The sequence below is a fragment of the Struthio camelus genome, chromosome Z (assembly GCF_040807025.1).
Source record: "Struthio camelus isolate bStrCam1 chromosome Z, bStrCam1.hap1, whole genome shotgun sequence".
In the NCBI taxonomy this organism is placed as follows: Eukaryota; Metazoa; Chordata; class Aves; order Struthioniformes; family Struthionidae; genus Struthio; species Struthio camelus.
The window spans coordinates 21,102,172-21,123,122 of record NC_090982.1 but is presented as its reverse complement, the minus strand read 5'-3'; the positions used below and the strand labels follow the sequence as shown (position 1 = coordinate 21,123,122).

Below are 20,951 nucleotides of genomic sequence, written 5' to 3'. Positions count from 1 at the left end.
ACTTTTTTCCTCTTTGTCTTCTCTGCAGTTATTTCTGTCCTTTTTCTTCTGAATTTCTTCCCTGTAGCCAATCCTAAATTATAACTTTTAAAGGTATGTAACTCATACCGCCTTTCTTCTTTCACCTGGAAAAAAAAATTATTAGCCTTAGAATAATTAATGCTACAGATATTGAAGCATTAGTGTTGGAATGATGTCCCAGGGAGAAAAGTAGAGGTGGAGAGTTCACAGTCCTGAAACAGTTTCATACTGTTTGCACCTAGAGGCAGGCATCCTGGTTTTGGTTTATACTTTGTTCACATCCATAACCTTCTTTGTTGCTGTAAGGCAAAAAAACCCTGGAGTCATGTTTGTTTTGTCCACCTAACCTATTCTTACACCCTATCTTGGTTCATACTAGGGTACAAATGCCCTAAGAGCATATCAATTAAACGGATATTTAGCTAAATTTGAATTCATGTTGGATTTGGGTCACACATTTGGAGTATTCGCAGGAATGGGTGACTATATTCAGAGCAATTTATGCACATCACTGTAATGTCAATGCTACTAACTCAGCACATTTCCTTCCGCCACCCAGGGCCAGAATGAGCACAAGGTTGGAGTCGATGGGGAGGACTGAAGACAACTGCTGGGGTCAAGGTAATGCTGTTAGTCTATGTCCCTCATAGCAACATGTTTGAGTGTAGATATGAAGAGAAAGTATTCGGTTTAGGGCCCCTTTTTTCTCCAAAGCACTTATTTGTAAAGTGCTGCTACTCTTTGCTTTTCATCACAGTGATAAGTCTTGCCCCTAGTAACATCACTCACCATACAGTCACCATCTTATATCCATGCCATCCATTAGGTGAAATCCTATTGGATAAAAGAAATAAACCTGTTAAAGGAATAGATTTACTGTACGCCAGGACGATGAATTAGGAGGTCTCCAAACCCTCCAGTGTGTTCTATATTTCCTGGCCATTTAGCACATTCCTCACCCAACTTGTAAAGGCAAATTGAATCTAAAATAAAAATGGGATGCATAAATTCTTTAAAAAATGCTGAAATAACTTCCTCCTTCTGATTTTTCCTCCTTTCTTTTTCACTGGGTCCCTGTTAGATAATGCATTCAGTGAGAGTAGTTCATTATCCTGTGCTTTCCCTGCACTTCTATGTATGCAAAAAGAAGTATACATATATAAATGAATTCTTTCCAACGTATTAAAAAGCATTTTCTGGTTCTGGTAATACACTACAATTCCAGAGATATAGGTTCAGTTCCATGCACTTTGATGCACTTCCTATACGACCTTATGCAAAGTGACTTGGTGATGAATTTGACACAGTAGTCAGAATTCTTGAATAAAGCTAGATTTTCATAAAGTTTGGTTTACACAGTTGAGCTGCAGAATAAGGAATGAGGCATTTTCCAATTCCTTTGGTGCTGACCTGTTCTGAAAATAAGGCCATATATTTCACACAGCACACCAGCTAGGATCGTTCAGTGCAGCCGGCCACAGAATTTGGATTCTCAAAAATCTGACCCTAGGCTCTTGTGGCAAGGAGTCACCTATTATCTTTGCTCCTCAATTTGTCACTTGTAAGACTTTGATCTTTTAGCTAAATATTTGAGCTACGCATGGTACAATTCTCATTTGCTGTTATTACACGCTTTGTTAGCATAAAAAATCATAACCTAAGGAGTTCATACTTCTAAAGGAAAATGTGTAGTGCCATATCAATAGTTACCAACATATACATGCACTGTTGTAATTGCAAGATCAAATGTATGAATGAAAAATAGGTAAGGTCAAAACTGAACTAGCAGTGCAACTATTGCATGTATGTATATTTTATGGTAACGCACACAAAGAAAGAGGAATGTGAAAAGTGTTCACAGAAAAAGAATGGGAAATATTGTATATTCTGTATTGCCAGAGAAAACTTGACTTTTAGAGTTTGTTAACTCTTTTGTAGGGCTGGGAGAATTCATAATTGTATTCTTCTTTAAAATAAATTTATAACTAACATTGTGATTTCAATTAATCTCTACTACATTTTTTTTCATTAAGTGCACTTTCCAGAATTATTTTAATGAGCAAATTAATGGAAGTAATATTTTTTATGGTTCATTCAGTTTTGAAACCATCAAACGGGACTTCAGAGCTCTGGGGGTGGTGGTCAAGGGTCTGGGAGCCCAGATCATTTTCTCCTCAATCTTGCCTGTGAGGGGAAAGGACAGGAGGAGGAGTAGACGAGTTTTCCAGGTTAACAACTGGCTGCGCCGCTGGTGTTGGCAACAGGGCTTTGGTTTCTATGACCATGGGACGCTGTTTGAAGATCAACAGCTGATGGGGAGCGATGGGATCCACCTTACAAAGCGGGGCACGCGCGTCTTTGCCAAAATATTGGCCAGCCTGGTAAGGAGGGCTTTGAATTAGGCAAGATGGGGGAAGGGGAGTGGTATAGTGGCAGGGGAGTCAGTAAAACACCGCTCAAGTCAGGAGGCCTCCAGCAGGTGCATGCAGCCAGGGAAGACAGCATGGGACATGGCTATGGAGGATCCTCTTGCACCTCTCCTAGGAAGCCTGCATGCTTGACTGGCTCTCTGAAATATACCAATATACCAATGCACGCAGCATGGGGAATAAACAGGAAGAGTTAGAGATCTGTGTGTGGTCGCAGGGCCACGATCTCATTGCAATCACAGAGACATGGTGGGATAGCTCGCATGACTGGAATGCTGTCATGGATGGCTAGGTGCTTTTTAGGAAAGACAGGCCAGGAAGGTGAGGTGGTGGAGTTGCCCTTTATGTGAGGGAGCAACTTGAATGTATGGAGCTCTGCCTCGGGGTGGATGAAGAGCAAGGTGAGAGCCTAAGGGTAAAGATTAAAGGGCAGGCTAACATGGGTGGCGGTGTTGTGGGGGTCTACTACAGGCCAACTGATCAGGAGGAAGTCGTCGATGAGGCCTTCTACAGACAGCTGGAAGTAGCCTCACGCTCACAGGCCCTGGTTCTCATGGGAGACTTCAACCACCCTGACATCTGCTGGGGAGACAGCACAGCTAGGCACAAACAGTCGAGGAGGTTCCTGCAGAGGATTGAGGATAATTTCTTGACTCAGGTGGTGGAGACGCCAACGAGGAGAGGTGCAATGCTAGACCTTGTACTAATGAACAAAGAAGGTCTAGTTGGAGATGTGAAGGTTGGGGGCAGCCTTGGTTGCAGTGACCATGAGATGGTGGAGTTCAGGATCCTACGAGGAGGGAGCAGGGCAATGGGTAGGATTGCAACGCTGGACTTGAGGAGAGCTAACTTTGGCCTGTTCAGGGACCTACTTGGAGCAGTCTCCTGGGGTAGGGCCCTAGAAGGAAGGAGGGTCCAAGAATGCTGGTTAATATTCAACCATCACCTCCTCCAGGCTCAAGATCAGTGCATCCCTCTGAGTAAGAAATTCAGCAAAGCAGGCAGGAGACCTGCATGCATAAGCAAGGAACTCCTGACAAAACTCCAACAGAAGAAGGAAGTCTACAGAATGTGGAAAAGGGGACAGGCCACTTGGGAGGAATACAGGGACGTTGTCAAAGTGTGCAGGGATGCGACAAGGAAGGCCCGTTTGGAATTAAATCTGGCAAGAGATATCAAGGACAACAAGAAGGGCTTCTTCAAACACATCAGTAGCAAAAGGAAGACTAGGGAAAATGTGGGCCCGCTGCTGAATGGGGAGGGTGCCCTGGTGACGAAGGCAGAGTTATTGAATGCTGCCTTTGCTTCCGTCTTCACTGCTAAGGCCAGTCCTGGGGAACTCCAGACCCTGGGGACAAGAGAGAGAGTCTGGAGAAAGGAAGACTCTCCCTTGGTGGAGGAGGATCAGGTAAGAGATCTTTTGTCCAAACTTGACATCCACAAATCCCTGGGCCCTGACAGGATGCACCCCCGAGTTCTGAGGGAGCTGGCGGATGTTATCGCTAGGCCACTCTCCATCATCTTGGAAAGGTCCTGGAGCTCAGGAGAGGTGCCTGAGGACTTGAAGAAAGCCAGTGTCACGCCAGTCTTCCAAAAGGGCAAGAAGAAGGAGCCAGGAAACGACAGGCCTGTCAGCCTCACCTCCATCCCGGGAAAGGTGATGGGACAGCTCCTCCTGGAGGTCCTCACTAAGCATCTGGAGGACAAGAAGGTGATTGGGAGTAGTCAGCACGGATTCACCCAAGGGAAATCATGCCTGACCAAGCTGATAGCCTTCTCGGGTGGAATGACTGGCTGGGTAGATGAGGGCAGAGCAGTGGACGTTGTCTACCTGGACTTCAGCAAGGCTTTGGACACTCTCTCCCATCACATCCTTGTAGGTAAACTCAGGAAGTGTGGGCTAGATGAATGGAGAGTGAGGTGGATGGAGAACTGGTTGGATGGCCGAGCTCAGAGGGTTGTGGTCAGTGGGGCAGAGTCTAGCTGGAGGCCTGTAGCTAGTGGTGTCCCCCAGGGGTCAGTGCTGGGTCCAGTCTTGTTCAACGTATTCCTCGATGACCTGGATGAAGGCATAGAGTGCACCCTCCGCAAGTTTGCTGATGATACTAAACTGGGGGGAGTGGCTGACACACCAGGCAGCTGTGCTGCCATTCAGAGGGACCTGGACAGGCTGGAGAGTTGGGCGTAGAGGAACCTCATGAAATTGAACAAAGGCAAGTGCAAGGTTCTACACCTAGGCAAGAATAATCCCATGCAGCAGTACAGGCTGGGGGTTGACCTGCTGGAAAGCAGCTCTGCCGAGAAGGACCTGGGAGCGCTGGTGGACAACAAGTTAACCATGAGCCAGCAGTGTGCCCTTGTGGCCAAGAAGGCCAATGGGATCCTGGGGTGCATTAGGAGGAGTGTTGCCAGCAGGTGGAGGGAGGTGATCCTCCCCCTCTCCTCAGCCCTGGAGTATTGTGCAATTCTTCTCCATGGTGCCCAGCAACAGGACAAGAGGCAACGGGCAGAAACTGAAACACAGGAAGTTCCACCTAAACCTGAGAAAAAACTTCTTGACTGTGAGGGTGACAGGGCATTGGAACAGGTTGCCCAGAGGGGTAGTGGAGCCTCCTTCACTGGAGATCTTCAAAACCCGTCTGGATGTGATCCTGGGCAATATGCTCTAGAGGACCCTGCTTGAGCAGGGAGGTTGGACTAGATGATCTCCAGAGGTCCCTTCCAACCTCAACGATTCTGTGATTCTGTGATTCTGTGAAAAATAATCATAGAAAATGATTTTTTAACTAGCAACCATCGCTACTCACATTAAAAACCTTCCTCTAGAATCTAAATTTGAAATATTGCATTAATACTAAGTGTCTTTTAAATTCCAAAGGTATTTTAAAGGGAAAGAGCTGTGGAAAAGACTGTCTGGAGGTAATCAACTTACACCAAGACCTGACTCAATAGCAAAGTCTATACCTCCCATCCTCCTGCTGATTCTGACGTCAAACTTTAAAGGTCTTTAGGCAGAATTTTTTGACCCAATTGGGTAGTTCCCTAGAGGTTTTCTTTAGTCTTTTATATATAGTTTTATATATATATATATATTAGATTATTATATATTTACATATATTACAGTTTTCTTTAGTCTTTATATATATTTTATCTCCTAATTTTCATTGTTATTATTGGAGATTTTCAGGCCTGAGTGTAAAAGCATCACTGACAGTTTGTGAAAGAAAATAAAGAAGAGACTGAAGTAATATTCTGCAAAAAATTAAACTGAGTATGAGGCAAAAAATGCTGACGATTTTGGCTTAATTCAATTTTTTCACTAGATGTAAAACAAAAAGCAGCTATTGCTGTCTAAGAAAACATTTGATTCTACACAGAATGTTTTGTATTCAGAATCATAAAAAACAGAAAGAGATTTATGAAACTGAGGAAAGAAGAAGGAGATTCAGTTCCTTCCTCTGAGGAGATTTTAACTGCATCACAGGAAAGTTCCCTAACCATTGTGGTATACGGGTCTCTGAGGTGGTGTGTTCTCAATTACTTCCGTTCACACTCTGTTTCACTTCTCATGAATAATTAAACATGCGTGGATCAGGGAATAAAGTCTGACTATCCCAGCTCCCAGATGAGAGTCCTAACCTCTAGGCTTGAGAATACTTCTTTGCCTTTTCTTGCCTATAAATATTTAATTATTTATGTAAAGTGTAAAAGTGACATAAGGAGAAAGTGAAAGCATTCAGCCTTATTGCAATACTCTTGGGAAGCTTTCCAGAGAGGTAGAGGAACTAAAAGAGAATAACTGAGCTTTATTTAGCATGTCCAAGCTGATGCGATCAGCACTGAGTGGTCGTAGGATGACAGTAAGGAAATGGTATCCCCTCTTCTTTGACAGTCTTTGTTGATCTAGCCAATAAATTCTATCATCCAGGGACAGCATTCAGGAAATCCTAGTCAAATTACAACACGGTTTTAAAACAACTAATTTCATTTTCTATGATCTTAGTAGTCACCAAGAATCTTATTTTTGTCTAGTCTGCTGATGAAGTAACCTGTGCCAACAAAAGAACCTCTGTTAGGGAAGAAGTCAGCAATAAGACTTTCTAGGGGTGTCATGCTAAAGGAAATAGTACTGAACCCAGCATCGTCAAAAAAACTGATGAAAGCAGCGCTTAACTATGCTATCTGTTTGTGATATATTACATAGAGTTATGATCTTCTGTTTGCTGGGAAAGGAAGAAGACAAGCCCCTCCACAGGAGATTTAGTTTCTAGACAGAGCGTAAAATGCTTTTCTGGAAACAAAGCTCTTTGTTTTCACAATATGCTGATGTTCTACCTCACCATGAGTACTAAATGACTTTGCTATAATGACAGTTGTTTCTAGGGGGCTCTCTTTTACATTGTTCTGAATAGTTAATAATAATGCACAGATTCTTAAAAAATCGAAAATGTGATGGTATTATTTGGTACGCCTAAATGTATCTTTTGGTGTATTTACCCAAGTCCTAAGCTGACCAGCTATTTGTGTCCATCAAGGCCTCCAGTGAAAAAGGTACATAATGATAATTTCTCTGGGATTTTGTCTTTTCACTGCTTGTAATAAATTGCTTAGTAAATACTAAGGTTCCGTATAATAAGTTTTTTTAATACTTTGCTGAAATGAGGAACTTGATCTTCATATACCTGGCTCTTGCTGTCAATTTCATCCTTCACAACCTTCCTTGTCTACTTTTGGTCCTTCCCAGAGATCTTTTCCACTTTGCTCAATATGCTTGATGTTCATGAATCACCCTCATCCGTGCTTCTCTTTTTAGCTGGCTTCTCAGACACATTTCAATGTTCTGATTTCAGCAGGTGGAGATTTGAATTTTTACTGAGCCGTCTTTCATTCACTCATTTATTCACAGGCACATATTTACTATGAGGCTTTAGCATTTCCAGTATCAGTATAAAAGAAGCCAAACAACTAAAACCTGCTTCTTATAGAGATATTTTAGGCTCTCTGATGATCCTTCCTATTTACCACTCTCACAGAAGTGTTTTCTTAATTCTTTGCAAAGCATATTTTGATCCTCAGATGAAAGACTCTCCTGTACAAGGTATAAGGGTTTTATTATCTTAGTTCACTGGAGTGGGGACGTGAAGTAAGATAGGAAAGTGAAATACATAGGCTTTGAAACAACTTGAAAATTTTAACCTCTTAAAAAATAAAGTTATATCAAAAATGATCACTGCATGTAAATTTTTCTTATGTAATTAATGTTCTAGGTGTTAAATTTGTAGCCTTATGCCTCAGCTTGTGGAAGCATTGTATAAAGTCTCTTACAGTCTTAGCTACAATCCTTGTACCAGAGTTTGCAAAGTGCTTTCTCAGTTTGTCTGTTATGGAAATTTTTCCCAGACTTTGTGGTGAAGATTGCAGTACTCCCACTAAAACAACACTTTTTTTAGTTAGTAATAGGATTTAGGCTTTTTCTTTTTCCCAGTAAATGTATATAACCTTCAAGGTAGACCTAATAAGGTAAGAATCTGGTTAAAGAAGTAAATAGACCCTAGTTTAGAACTATATTTTTAAGACATTTTCATTGCATTGGCCAGTGTGTTGGTTGTTTAATCCTTCTAATTAAAGGAACGCCCTTTGGCAGAATCCAAATGATTGAAGGAGAGTAGGAGGCTACAATGTGTTTCAAATAATTCAAAATAAAAGTTGCACAAGGACAAAAAGGAAAGCTTTAAAAAGGATCTAACAACAAAAAAAACTATCTATCTGTTGCAGGATAATGCAACTTCTTACTATAAGAGGTAGAATTCTAGGAATGCTAGAATAGAAATATTTTATTCAAAAATGTTGCCTACTGATTTTGACTACTACCCCATTGCTAAGTAAGACATAGTTTTACTTTTGACTAGAGGAATTTAATAAGTTGTCAGAAAATAAGAAAAGAACTGTTTTATCATGCTAGGGTGTCACACCTGTCTTTTTTGTGAATATAAACCATATACACAATAAATAACACTGTGCACATATTTCTTATTAGGAGGTCTAGACATACCTCTTACATAGCTAATTATATGAAACTGATGCTTGCAGTTCATTGCAGGAGGAAAGAGATTAGAGAGAGAAGGACAATCTTGCAAAAGAGCAAAAAGACTCCAAACAAATTGCTTTAGTATGGATATTTTACTCAGGAGGAAAGGATGGAAAGAAGTGTCGAAACATGGATTTTTTTTTCAACCTGTATCAAACAGATTGTTAATCAAAAGTCATTTTTTCAGGTGAATTCTCTAGTCTGTAAAAGAGACATAGTTCTTCCCCCTCAGCATTGTATTTTCAAAATCCCAGACTAATTCATTCCTTTGAAAGAAATATTCCTTTCAAATGGCTGATGAATGGAGGCATCCATCAGCTTCTAAGTAATTGACAACTGGACATTTAACAGAAGCAATGCATAAAGCAGCATTATAGAAGAGCTGACCGATTCTATATCGTTTGTGCCACCGGTGATAATTAGATGTTACAGCTCAGTGGTGTGGTATATTGCTCAGCTCCCCAAGGTACTTCACCTATACAATAATTCCAGATGCATATCTCTCATGTATCCAAGCCATTGTCAGCACTTGTCCCTCTAGAAAGGAGCAGAAATGAGTGAGGGAAGAGCCAACAGAATAAACTCAAGAGATGGAGAGTCATTTGCATTCCAGGTGGATTGCCAGGGAAACAAGAATTTTTCTTTGAACTCTGAATTCCTGTTATTTGCAGTGCTGTACTCACAAGAGTGGGAAGAGTGGTCTTGCCTGCTCTTTCAATAGAAATATACTATGTTTTTGTTTGAAATGAGGTTTATCCTATTGTGTCAGTTGACATCTAAATGGCTGTACCTTTGTGTCTCTTACGTGAAATTTTTATGTAGCATGTGAAGAACGATTTGTTTGGAGTGTGAAGTACCCAATTATACCTGTTTAGACACTAAGAGTGGAAGTACACTGGAAGTATTAGATCTAACCATGCAGCCTCTTGTTCTTACCAAGAACCAACATACCAGATGATTTCTGGCCAAATTAGCAAGATAATCTATTGTCTTATTCCCTATTGTTCAACAGTAAAGACTTCAGAGTGAAACAGCAGTAATGAAAATATAGACTTACTGTAAGGGTGATTTTTCTGTTTCTCCTAGAGAATAATTTATGCACTTTTATAGCAATTATCAAAATAGCACACGATGCCATAACAGATGTAATTTCAAAGGGACTTAAGGCACCACAGCTATTTATGGCACATACAGGATTTGCAGCCTTGACCAACAAATCACAGCTGCTTCTGGAGTAAGAAACAGTAGCTTCATAATAGAAAACAACAATTTAAGTTTCTTGGGACCTGAAGTGGTAACATACCTTTTCTTTTGGAATGAAGAAGCTATTCAATTTTCTGAAGGTTACTCAAGGAAGTTACTTTATGATATATTCTTTATTGTCCAACATAAAAAATGTCAGGTGCAATTTCTTACCAGAGGTGATCCAACAGTTCATTGTGAAAAATAACTTACCTTTCTTTAGATCTTTGTATTATCTTTTAGAGATCGTTCTCTTTCACGACCATGAATTTTATTCTCTGATCATTCAGTGAATTTGTTCATGATCTCACAGTTCATGATGTTCCTCTTCAGTGAAATTTTCTTAATTTCTGATGTTCCTTCAGGATGCCAGTATTGAAAGTTTGTAGCTACCTCTGTACTGAGTTTTCCTGGATAATTAACCTTTAAGCAGAGTTCCCGAGACCTCCTGGAAAACACAGTATCCCCCATGCTCAAGGTTACGCCCATGACCGTAGATAACTTTGCAAATACGGCATCAGCATGCATTGGGAGCCTGCTCATCACCTGTTTGCAAGGCAGTTGTATGTGTCCAGAAGCAGATTTGTTGCACAATCATTCTTCCAAATTGTTTGCCAAAGTGCATGTAGACATAGTCAATAGGACTGAGATTAGTAACTTATTTTATAAAATAAGACTTCACTGCTTCTCAGAAAAGTATATCCTATCTTTTTGTTGCTTGCTCTTTTTTAATTTGGTTGACCTAATAGTAAATTAAGAAGTAAACAACAGATTTGTTAGCATACACTTGCCCCTATTTGCTTGTAAATAGAAGCCCAACTATGCCAAAAAAAGGCAAAAAAAAAAAAAAAAGTGGAAAAAAGAGGTCTGATAAGTATCTCAGAATTCAAAATATGTTATGAATGCTATTTTTCCACTGTTCAGTGAGTTCCTCTACTTAACGAACCTCTTTGAAATAACTTAGATCTCCAGGCCAGAAATTTCATGGAAATAAGTCATTTTAGCTTAATTTTTTCTGGAACTTCAGTTCAAGGTTCAGTTTGATTTCTGAGGGATGATTGCCTACACAGTACATATTTTCCTATTTGCAAATTTTTGTGCAGTGACTAGCTCGGCAGGAACTAAGCCACAAGGTGTTACTACATTCACTATAAATGTTAAAAATAAAATTAATAATAGATAAGAAATGTGATTGTTGCTAATGCTGGATGTCTTTTATTTTTTCATAAGAATATATCTGTTAGTTTCCAGGCTTTACAAAGATGAATAGATGCTTCAAGTAGATCCTTAGAAGGAGCTGAAGGATACTAAAGGAGCTCTCCCAGTTTCTGAAGTTAAGTTTATGCCTCCAGTCAGGATATTTCTCATAGATGATTTTGTCCATGTCTGAGGTCAATCACAGGGCAATGAAATAGTTCTATTCACTTGATGTGATTCACATCCACAGGTGGAACAAAACATTAAACAACTAGTAGAGTAATAAGCGATAGAGGCAATTCAGAAATGAATATGAAGGTTCTACCATCCACGGAGGAAAAAGGGGAATTTCTGACTTTTAACTTCTTATTAAGAATCTAATCAACAGTTAGGTTCTGATGCACTATGGAAAAGCATAAACTAATTCCCCTGACTACCTTTCTTCTATAACTGTATTTCCTTTTTGGTTGAATAGAATAAATTAACATTGCATCAGATCTGATTGATGTAGCTCGCGCCATTCCAGTTTCATACTAGGACACACTGTTTTTTTTATTTTTCTCAAGTGATTGATCTCTAGGATTCTGTCACTTGGCCACTTTCTCCAGAACCCATTACTGGGTTAATGTCTCTGCTAGCTCTTTTTGTCTGTATCAACATATTGAGCAATGAAGCACAAAATCTGCAAATAGGTTCCTTAATTTCAATATACAATTGTAAACTGTACTCTGGTTGTATTTATTATCTTTCCTCCCCCTCCCCCTGCAAATGTATTCAATTGCATCTCTTAGCTCTAATTGAGAGGAAAAGACTGAAAAACAAACATTTAACTTTGAATAATGATTTTCAATTACTCAAACTCTCTGGAAGAAAAAAAAAATACATCACAAATTACTCAGAATTCTGAATCCCTTTGGGAACTCTTCACAAAAGAAATATATATTAAAAATCTGGCATAAACCTCACTAGGAAAATATGTAGTGTGTGCAGTCCGTGTAATTAATTTCTTAAAGACCTGCCTCTAGTTTATACTTCTTCAGTTATTCCGTCAATTCTGCCCAGTTAGACAAGGTCTTTAAAGCAATTACAAAAGGTTAATTGTACCAATTAGCATATCTAATATGATACTAATACCCCTATGTGTGGGGAATATCAGCAGTTTTATCTATCATATGTATTAAATCTTCACAGCCATTTGTCAGATTATATCTAAACATAATGACCTCTTGAAAGTTTTCGGGTGACTAGTTTTTTTTTTTTTCCTCTAGTCAGTTCTGAATATTCAGTTTCCTTTCCTCTCACAGACACTCATATATCAGTCAAACTATATTTTTGTTTGTAGCGTACAGAAGTGCAGCTGATCTGGCTGCCACAGCTTTGCATATCTTGAGTAAACATTAAAATAAATAAATAAATAAATAAATGCATCTGATCTGCTCATTGTTTTGGAAATGGCACTGAGTAGGCGCAATGTAACGGAAAGCTGCAATATTTACGTATCCTTCAGTACATGCTTGCTCTTTGGTATTTTTGATACGGATTAAAAAACAGCAATATCAAAAAAAAATTAGGAAAATCTTGAACTTGTCTGCCTATTCTGTAATCTAATCTACTGAGGACATAATGATAGCCAATTATAAAAAAAGAGAAAAATGTTTTTTATATGGGAGCAGAAAAAGTAGTCCAAACTGACACTTTCATTCTGCAGAAGAACTGCGTTAGTTGTATGGTAATGTTAGCTTACATTGGCTTACCACAGGGGATTTGGGATATGTTTTTAGCTGTATTTTGAAGGATGATGAAAAAAAATTCAAATTTTTTCATTATTTATTTAAAAAAAATATTAAGAGATCAAGGCAAAGGGAGAATGATAGGATGCTTTTCTTCAACTGAAAACAAAGTGGAATATATCACTGATGGTAATAGGAAAAAGAGACCAGATAAAGTAAGGTCGGATCAAGAGGAATACAATTGAGAAGCGGAGGGAGAGCAGTTAAGTTAACAAAGAAAGAGATAAAGGCTACAGATGAGAAGGCTAAGTTTGAAATAAGATCAAAAGAGTTACAGAGAAAAGAATAGAAAAGAGAGGTAAATTAAAGAAATATTCCTTTAAGTGGATCCTGATTTCACAGATGCTGAAAAGGAGAAAATAAAGATAGCAAAGAGATATTTTCAGTATATAATGAATATTATGAAGAAATTAGAAAAGTATTTTCTTATCCTTTTAATAATTCTTCTTGATAAAAAAAAAACATTTTGTACCTGTTGGCAGCTGCAGCTGTGTTGACAATGCTTGAAGTGGTAGTGTCGACTTGAATGAACTGTTATCCACACCACTTTGAAAGGGCCTCATTTTCACTATGAAATCCAGGACCAATAACTCTCCAGCAGCCATTAATGATAACAATTGTGATCCAAAGAGTCCTTGGGCGGTTTTGATGTTTCTGCTGCCTGGCTCTGTCCTGAGCAGATTGATATAAATCATGTCATAAAGATGACTAGATCCCTTCCACATATGGCTTTGCAAATGCTGGAGATGTACCAGGCACAGAACATGGATCCAAGAAAGAGCTCGTTCAGACCAGAGCTTCTACAAGGGGATTTAGTCATGGGTTTTCAGCAGGGGAAGAATTAGATTTGGCCCAATCTGTGTCTTCAGTTATTATGGGGTTTAGATGTGTTGTTGCTAACAAAAGCAAACACAAAGCCCTGCCCGTGGGTTGGACAAACCTCTGGCAGCAGGACTGCTAACTCTAAGTGATTTTTTAATACATTGCATAGAAAATCCAGCTTACAATAGTTCCAGCTCTATAGCTTTGTACTGGAGTGACATTCTTAGGATCAAAGTGGTGATTTCTGTCAGCATTTTGATGTGACAGAACTTCATAGACTTATTGATGTCCTTCAGATGTACCATTAAAATAACATGACCCAGGTAAATTCTCAAACTTTGGCAGACATCCATGCATACGTATTAAATAATCTTTTCAAAAGATAATTGACCAACCAGGCTATAGCAACCTTCCAAAAAAAAAAAAGAAGATAGAGAAAAGCGAAGCAGATGTTACTAAGATCTGAAAGATGTTTACTTGCAGCTAGACCAGGTGGTATTTGGGATTCCCACCAAAGCCAAACCAAAAACAGGCCAAAACTATTCCATTTTAGAAATTGTAGGAAGTCTCGTCTGCCTTCCAGCTGTAATTCAGAAATTACATATAGGAATACAGGTCCTACAGATGTCTCAAACTGATGTTTTAAATGTCATTAGATGCTTATGGTTAGGTGATGGCATCCCACCACTAATGTGAGTTAAGACTCGGTACTTCTGCATGAATGATCAGAATCCCTCTGGCAAATATGATCCCTCCTACCGTGGAGAATCTATCTGTTCATTAAAACACTTCATGCTTTTTATCATATATTTCGTCTGTTTACATCTATATTTAAATATGTAAGCACATGTACACTGTCTAAATCTGGTCATGACAGAGGGGACCAAACAAAGGTAAAAAGTACTAAAAATCTTATAACTTTTTCTCTGTTAGTTTAAATGTTACATCTAAATTGGTGAGATATAGACTTGGTAAGTGGACAGTAAGGTAAATGGAAAATTGATGGACCGTTGGACTCAAAGGGTTGTGATCGGTGGCACAAAGTCCAACTTGTTGCTGTTTACTAACGGTGTTACTCTGGGGTTGATTCTAGGGCTAGTAAAGCTTCATCTCTTTATTCATGACCGGGAAGATATGACAGAGTACACTTCCAGCAAATCTGTCTGATATCAGGTTGGGGGTAGTGACTGGTATGCAAGAGGGCAGCAACGCAAAGAGACCCTGGTGGGTGGGAGAAGCAGCAGATAGGAACCTCCTGGAGCCCAACATTGGCAAACGCAGCGCTTGGCCCCTGGGATGGACGACTCGGCAGCAGGACAGGCTGAGCTGGCAACCAGGGAGCAGCTCTGCCAAAAAGGGGCCCCCGGCGGCCCTGAGGACTCCAGGTCAGCCCTGAGCCAGCAGCAGAGATGCCACCAAAGCCCGAGATGTGCCAGCATGGTGTGCTGGCAGGTCCACGTTGAGGTCCAGGTCTGGGTGCGATCCGGCTCCACTATTCAGGAGCTGCGAGGCCACCCCTGGAGGCTGCGCCTGGCAGGGCGCTCCCCACACAGGACAGGTGCCAGCCTCCCTCAGTAAGTGCACAGAGCCAGCAAAGAGGGGTCGAGGCTGGAGCTCCAGGTGCCTGGGGAGAGGATGAGGCAGCAGCTCTCGGTCGCCTGGGGAAGGGACGGCTCTGGGGGGGCCCTGGAGATACTCAAAGCTGGACTGCACACGGCCTACTCTAACTGGACCTGCTTTGAGCAGGGGGCTGGGGTAGGTCGCCTCTGGAGGTGCTTTCCAACCCACATATCTCCATGATCCTGGTGAGGTTTCAAACACAATTTGTGTAACCGAGAAAGGCCTGATAGTTTGTGTTATGCACCAAATGCCATACTCACCAAATTAAAACCCACAGTCACATCTTTTGACTGTTTAACTTCTCCCTAGGTAGTTAATAGTAAGCTTTTCCTCTCTATTCAATCATTTAAATTAACATATTTGGTTTTTGAAGCTTCTTTCACTTTAGTAAAGATTTGTTGTTATGAGCATAAATGTATAGCTGCAGAAAAGATTGTTATCGACTTACCCATTTCAGAAGTGAATGAGTGCTGCATTTACACTGTTGTGTTTGAGGTAAAAGGATAGAAGGGTTGACTCTACTGGCCTTGATGGTGACTATCAGCGGGGAAAAAAAACCAATAGATTACTCGGGGAAAACTATAAAACATCTTAGGAGGATTTTTCAAAAGACAGAGAAGTGTACTCGAGGGGAGTACTAGCTCTGACAATGAATACAGAAAACAGACTGCATACATCATATAAACTCATTTTCCAAGCTCTTGCACATTCTTATTCCTGTCTCTCCACCAGAGTAAACATGAGGATACTGTGACAAGCACAAGTCAAGCAACAGATACTGGACCACTGTATTCAAGGAGACCTTTATGTTCTTACTATGCCAACATTAATCCAATATGTTAGTTACTTGAAAAAATGAAAATAACAACAGCAAAATAGAAATTTATATATATATATATATATATATGGTGTATATATATATATATATATAAAATAAAAAACCATATATATATATATATTTTATTTATTTTACTTATTTTTTATTTTATTTATATTTATTTTATTTATTTATATATATATATTATATTTATTAATTTATATATATATATATAATTTATATATATATAAGTTTTTGTCAGCTTTTTTTGTTTATACTAAGATCTTCTTTCCACTAATAAGTGAGCCCTCAAGCCTAGAAGTAATAGATGATTCTCAAGATGTAATATCTTATCCCATCTCCCAGCAAACATTATCTGATATGTACCAGAAAAAAATTACTCAGCAAACCTATTGAGTCGCGTCTTGGTTTCAGCACATCACATCCTGATGTCTGATCAATGCAGGAATGCAGCCTTAATGTTGTTTTATCATAGCTAATTCTTATGACTTCACCATGTCTGATATTGTTTCCTTTTTCTTTTTTCTTTTTTTTTTCTGCTTTAATTCTAATGATATCCCACATTCTTTGAAATAAGTTTTAAAACATTCTGAAACTATAACTAAGATCTCTCATTATATCTAATATGGTTGAGTCCTAGTCTTGAAGAAACAGTTTTTGTATTTTTCTCTGAGCTATGTATTCAGAAGTGAAGCCTCCTCTAGTGAAGACAGCTACCTGTTTTTAGAGGAACTGAAACTAAACCATCTTCGTGGAATTTGGCTGTCCTCTCTTTTCCAAGGTTAGGAAACTAGTTAGCAAACTTTTAAGGTGTCAAAAATACATAAAGAGGCTGTAGGGAATGCACTGATATGCAAGTAATTATCCAGCAATATCTGCGCCTCCCTGAGTGGTTAACTTCCTACTCTACATCCTAGCACATGAGCATGTCTTTCAAACGCTGACAAGAAAGATCCAGAAGCGTGCCTTGTAATTACGTGTTCTCCAGAGCTCAGCATGCTACTGTAACATAGATAAAGACTGGTAGCAGAGCAGAGGCTGAGGCTGAAAAGGGGAACAAGGGTTTCAGCAAGTACAAAGGGGTGCCTGGCTGAGGAGTGAAAGGGGAGAATATGAGTAGTAGGAGACCTTAAGAGATAAGGAAAACGGTTTGTGGGAGCGAGCAGAAGACAGGGAACTACGGATCTTCTCTATTCTGTTATTCTGATAACAGAACAGAATGGCAATGTGAGAGATGGCAAAAAAACGTTGGTACAGTCTCCTGATCCAGGTATTAGATAAAAGGGAAAATAGAGTTCTCTTTTGAATATCAGGTGAAAGACATGCCTCATTTCAAAATCTCATGTAATTGTGAATGTAGGTGACTTTACAGAGGTGAAAAGTAACAATTTTAAACTAATGCAGTAATGCATTTCACTTAATATATGCCTATGGGTGTTCCAACAAAGTTTTTTCAAATGGTCATGATTGATAGTACCGTTGCGACAAAACAAATTTATTTTAGTATTATTTAACAGTTGTTTTGTGTGAAAATCACTTCCACAGCAGACAACTACATATACTCTGAACTGTGTCGGTAATACTATTTATAACATACACAGCTGCATGCCTCTGTGAGTATAATAACAAGCCGATGCTAAAGGAAAGCATAGAGTATTGTTAGGATATTGCCTTCAGCATTTAATGCCCTAGGAATCCATTTTCAATTGGAATCCACTCCATCACTTATGTTTTAGCGTTTATTAGGAGCAAGAAGATCAATTTATCAAATGCAAGCTGCTGGGGGGAAAAAAAGAAAAAAAACAGAAGACATTGCTTGAGGTTCTCCGCTATATTACATTGGGATAGCAACACTTAAATGCCTACAATATAATCTGAGCCCTGTAATTAGTAATCATTCATTACAAGCTGAAAACACCGTATAGAGCACTTACAGCCCCAAAGGACTTAATTGTTAACTGCAGCTAGCGTTGTTTTATGATTCCAATAACTAAAATCTATTGACTGTGATTTTATTATGGTTTGTAAAGAAAGAAATTGAGTGCCTCTTCTATTTTCCTCTGGCCTCAGGCATTTTCTGTCTGTCTTATTTTCTGCTACCATTAAAATTGAAAACCTGGAGAGAATACAAAGTACACTTCTTTATATTAGATGGCCGATGGAAATTAGCGATGTGAAAGCAATTGGTGATATTAAATTAACATATTTAATCTTAAGCATCAAGCTGTAGTGTCCCTTTTACTAATATACTTTCAACCATATGGTTACTTTTGTTTTTGGTGTCAGTTTGTTGGGTGGGCAATGCTTAGGCACAACATAAGATACTCTTATTGATTCTTAAAAGGTCTTTATTCACACTTGAGCCAAAGCAGCTGGTGGAGGGCTACAGAGCACTCAAGTCACCCAAATCTCTGGATATTGCTTTCTGCTGTACCATCTGTATCCTGTTAAATATTCCCGACTTTTGCCAAGTTTGGCCAATTTATATGTTAAATCAGTTGCTGAAAACAGGTTCCAAGATGCTTGTGGAGGAAAAAATAGTATTAAATTGCATACTCTTATACATTAATCATTCATTTTGGAAAAATCTAATTCAAGTTCTGCCACACAAATAATCACAGTGTCAGATGTCAGATTTCTCAAGCTCTAGGACAAAAATGGGAGTGCAAGTGGAACTTCAGCACATTTTATTTCAAGAGAAGAGTACTTTCTTTAGCCTTTAGAGGAGAGGGCACCTAACTTCTTACAAGAGGGAAAAAAGACCAGTGCTATAAAGCAATTGAAGTATCAACTGCAACTGCGAATGTTTTTTCATCTAGTATATCTAGTATATGCTATAACCAAATAAGTCCTAATGTGCTTGCTAATTACTGGAACAGTCTGACATTTTACTGCAACCTTGCAACCAACTGAACATCGAAGTATTCCTGAATACCATACGTGTAGCTCTACTACATGATGTTGATAATCTATAAACAAGTCAGTGTCTTAATTTTCTGTTAATTTCAGTTACTGAATTAAGAGGACAAATATCTCACTTGCAGGCTACTATTTTTCCTTCAAATTAAAGTACCTGTGCCACCATGCTAAGGATGTTCCATCCACTGATTATCAGTCATTTCCATGCTGAAGTTTGAGCTTTATCATCTTACTAAAATCCACTAAATGCATTAAAAAGTATCTTTTTTTATCTTTACAAAAATCTATGGCAAAAAAGAATTTAAAAACAAATGCTTTAGAATACCCTGAGTCTGTTTTCACACATCTTTGTTCTTTTTTCTACCTATTTTTCTACAACTTTTTATACATTTTACTTTTACAGTTTTAAGCTCTGACATTGCAAAAATATTGATTGCAAGCTTGTGTATATATTATGCCAGCAGTGGGACCTTGCCAACTTTCTGGCATGATAGTTTCATAAAGATAGAGCCCTATTGCTCCCCCTCCCCAGAATTATATCAAAAGAGTGGGGGTGTTTTGCTGCTTCTTGCTCCCATGTTAATTGAATTTGAGAATGAGAATTCCAATGAGAAAGCTTCCCTGTTGCAATTTGGTGATGTGCCTAACTTGAATGTTATATTAGTTATTCAAAAAAGTATCCAAGGCAGTGTAGGCCAAACAATAACCTAGAATGGCACAAGTCTTTCAGAATAATATGTATTCATAACATAAGCAGGTCCATCAGAAAGAAGTCCTTATAAAAATATTTAGATATGTTTCACATTCTTGCCTCTGTGGCTGTCTTTTGGGCCTATAACTGTTATGGGAACCAATTACAGAGTTCACATTAAGAATGCAAAGCCTACTATCTGGTCACTTTTGACTAAAATTTTGATGTAATTCACTTGAGTGTATGTTTATTTTCAACCAGATTTTTCATTTTATCATACCAGTGCAAACTGCTTGGAAAAGGAGGAGGTGGAAAAGGAAAATATGGTTAATCTTCACTATATGTCAAGATTGACTGAGCAATAGAAATACAATACTCTTTTTACACAGTGAAATTTCACAGCCTCTTCCTAAGCCTACAAGTCAGAGTCAAGACTGTTCTTTCTTGACAGTAATGCATAATATGAATAATTTGTGAATTGGGCAAATCTGAAATTTAATGCCGCTGGTAATTTGCTTGGTCTTTTAAGTGCAGACTTTTTTGTCTTTATTTTTGTTTTCAATATGATGACCTAGGATATCGTTTAGCTGGATTTTGTGAGTAAGCGATCTGTTTGTAAAATATGAACAATTACCCTGTTAATGGGCAAAACTACTCTTCTGTGCAGCCTCCCCGCCTTCAGTGCCACAAGTGGTATACAGAAGATGTGTTTTGCCTATTGGATTTCTACTTTTTTCTTGAAAGGATTTTGCCTTAAAAATTTACCAAGGAGAAAATATAATTCTTGTACTGCAGGTACAAGTAATGACTTCAAAAAATATATAATTGCCTCACTGAACAGTAATAAAAATTTATTGAGATCTACTTACAAACTATTAGCAATCAAGAAGAGGTGATAGCCTTTTTTATTTTACAATTGGCTTCAAACAAAAAAAGAAAACAGACAAAAACAAACAAAAAAAGATTATTAGGATATAATTTTAAATAGTAAGCATTGAATTAATCATTTGATTTTCCAAATGGCAAGACAGTGATTTCACAGGTGGTGTCAATGCTTCATGACAAGTGTTATATCAGAATTCAATAGAATGACACCACTACTTCGTCATTAGGTCTCAACTACCTACATTAAATTGAAACTGTCAGCTCCTGTGATTTGGTGATCATGGCTAATTTTCCCAAACAGTTCATAAGTTACTTGATGTTTATTGAAGAATTAGGATGCAGTATGAATGCCATCTTTGAAACAAAATCATGCAAGATTTTTAATTTCATATACTTCTGCTGCATGAAT

The 20,951-nt window shown here is 38.7% G+C and overlaps 1 long non-coding RNA gene across 1 annotated transcript in view; it reads left to right on the top strand.

The window, feature by feature from the left end:
- Positions 1 to 20,951, top strand: part of LOC104142533 (uncharacterized) — a 63,412-nt gene that overhangs the window by 25,350 nt on the left and 17,111 nt on the right. Inside the window, exon 2 of the long non-coding RNA XR_693724.2 lies at positions 581 to 642. This is a non-coding gene — a long non-coding RNA (uncharacterized lncRNA). The remainder of the gene's footprint in view (positions 1 to 580; positions 643 to 20,951) is intronic.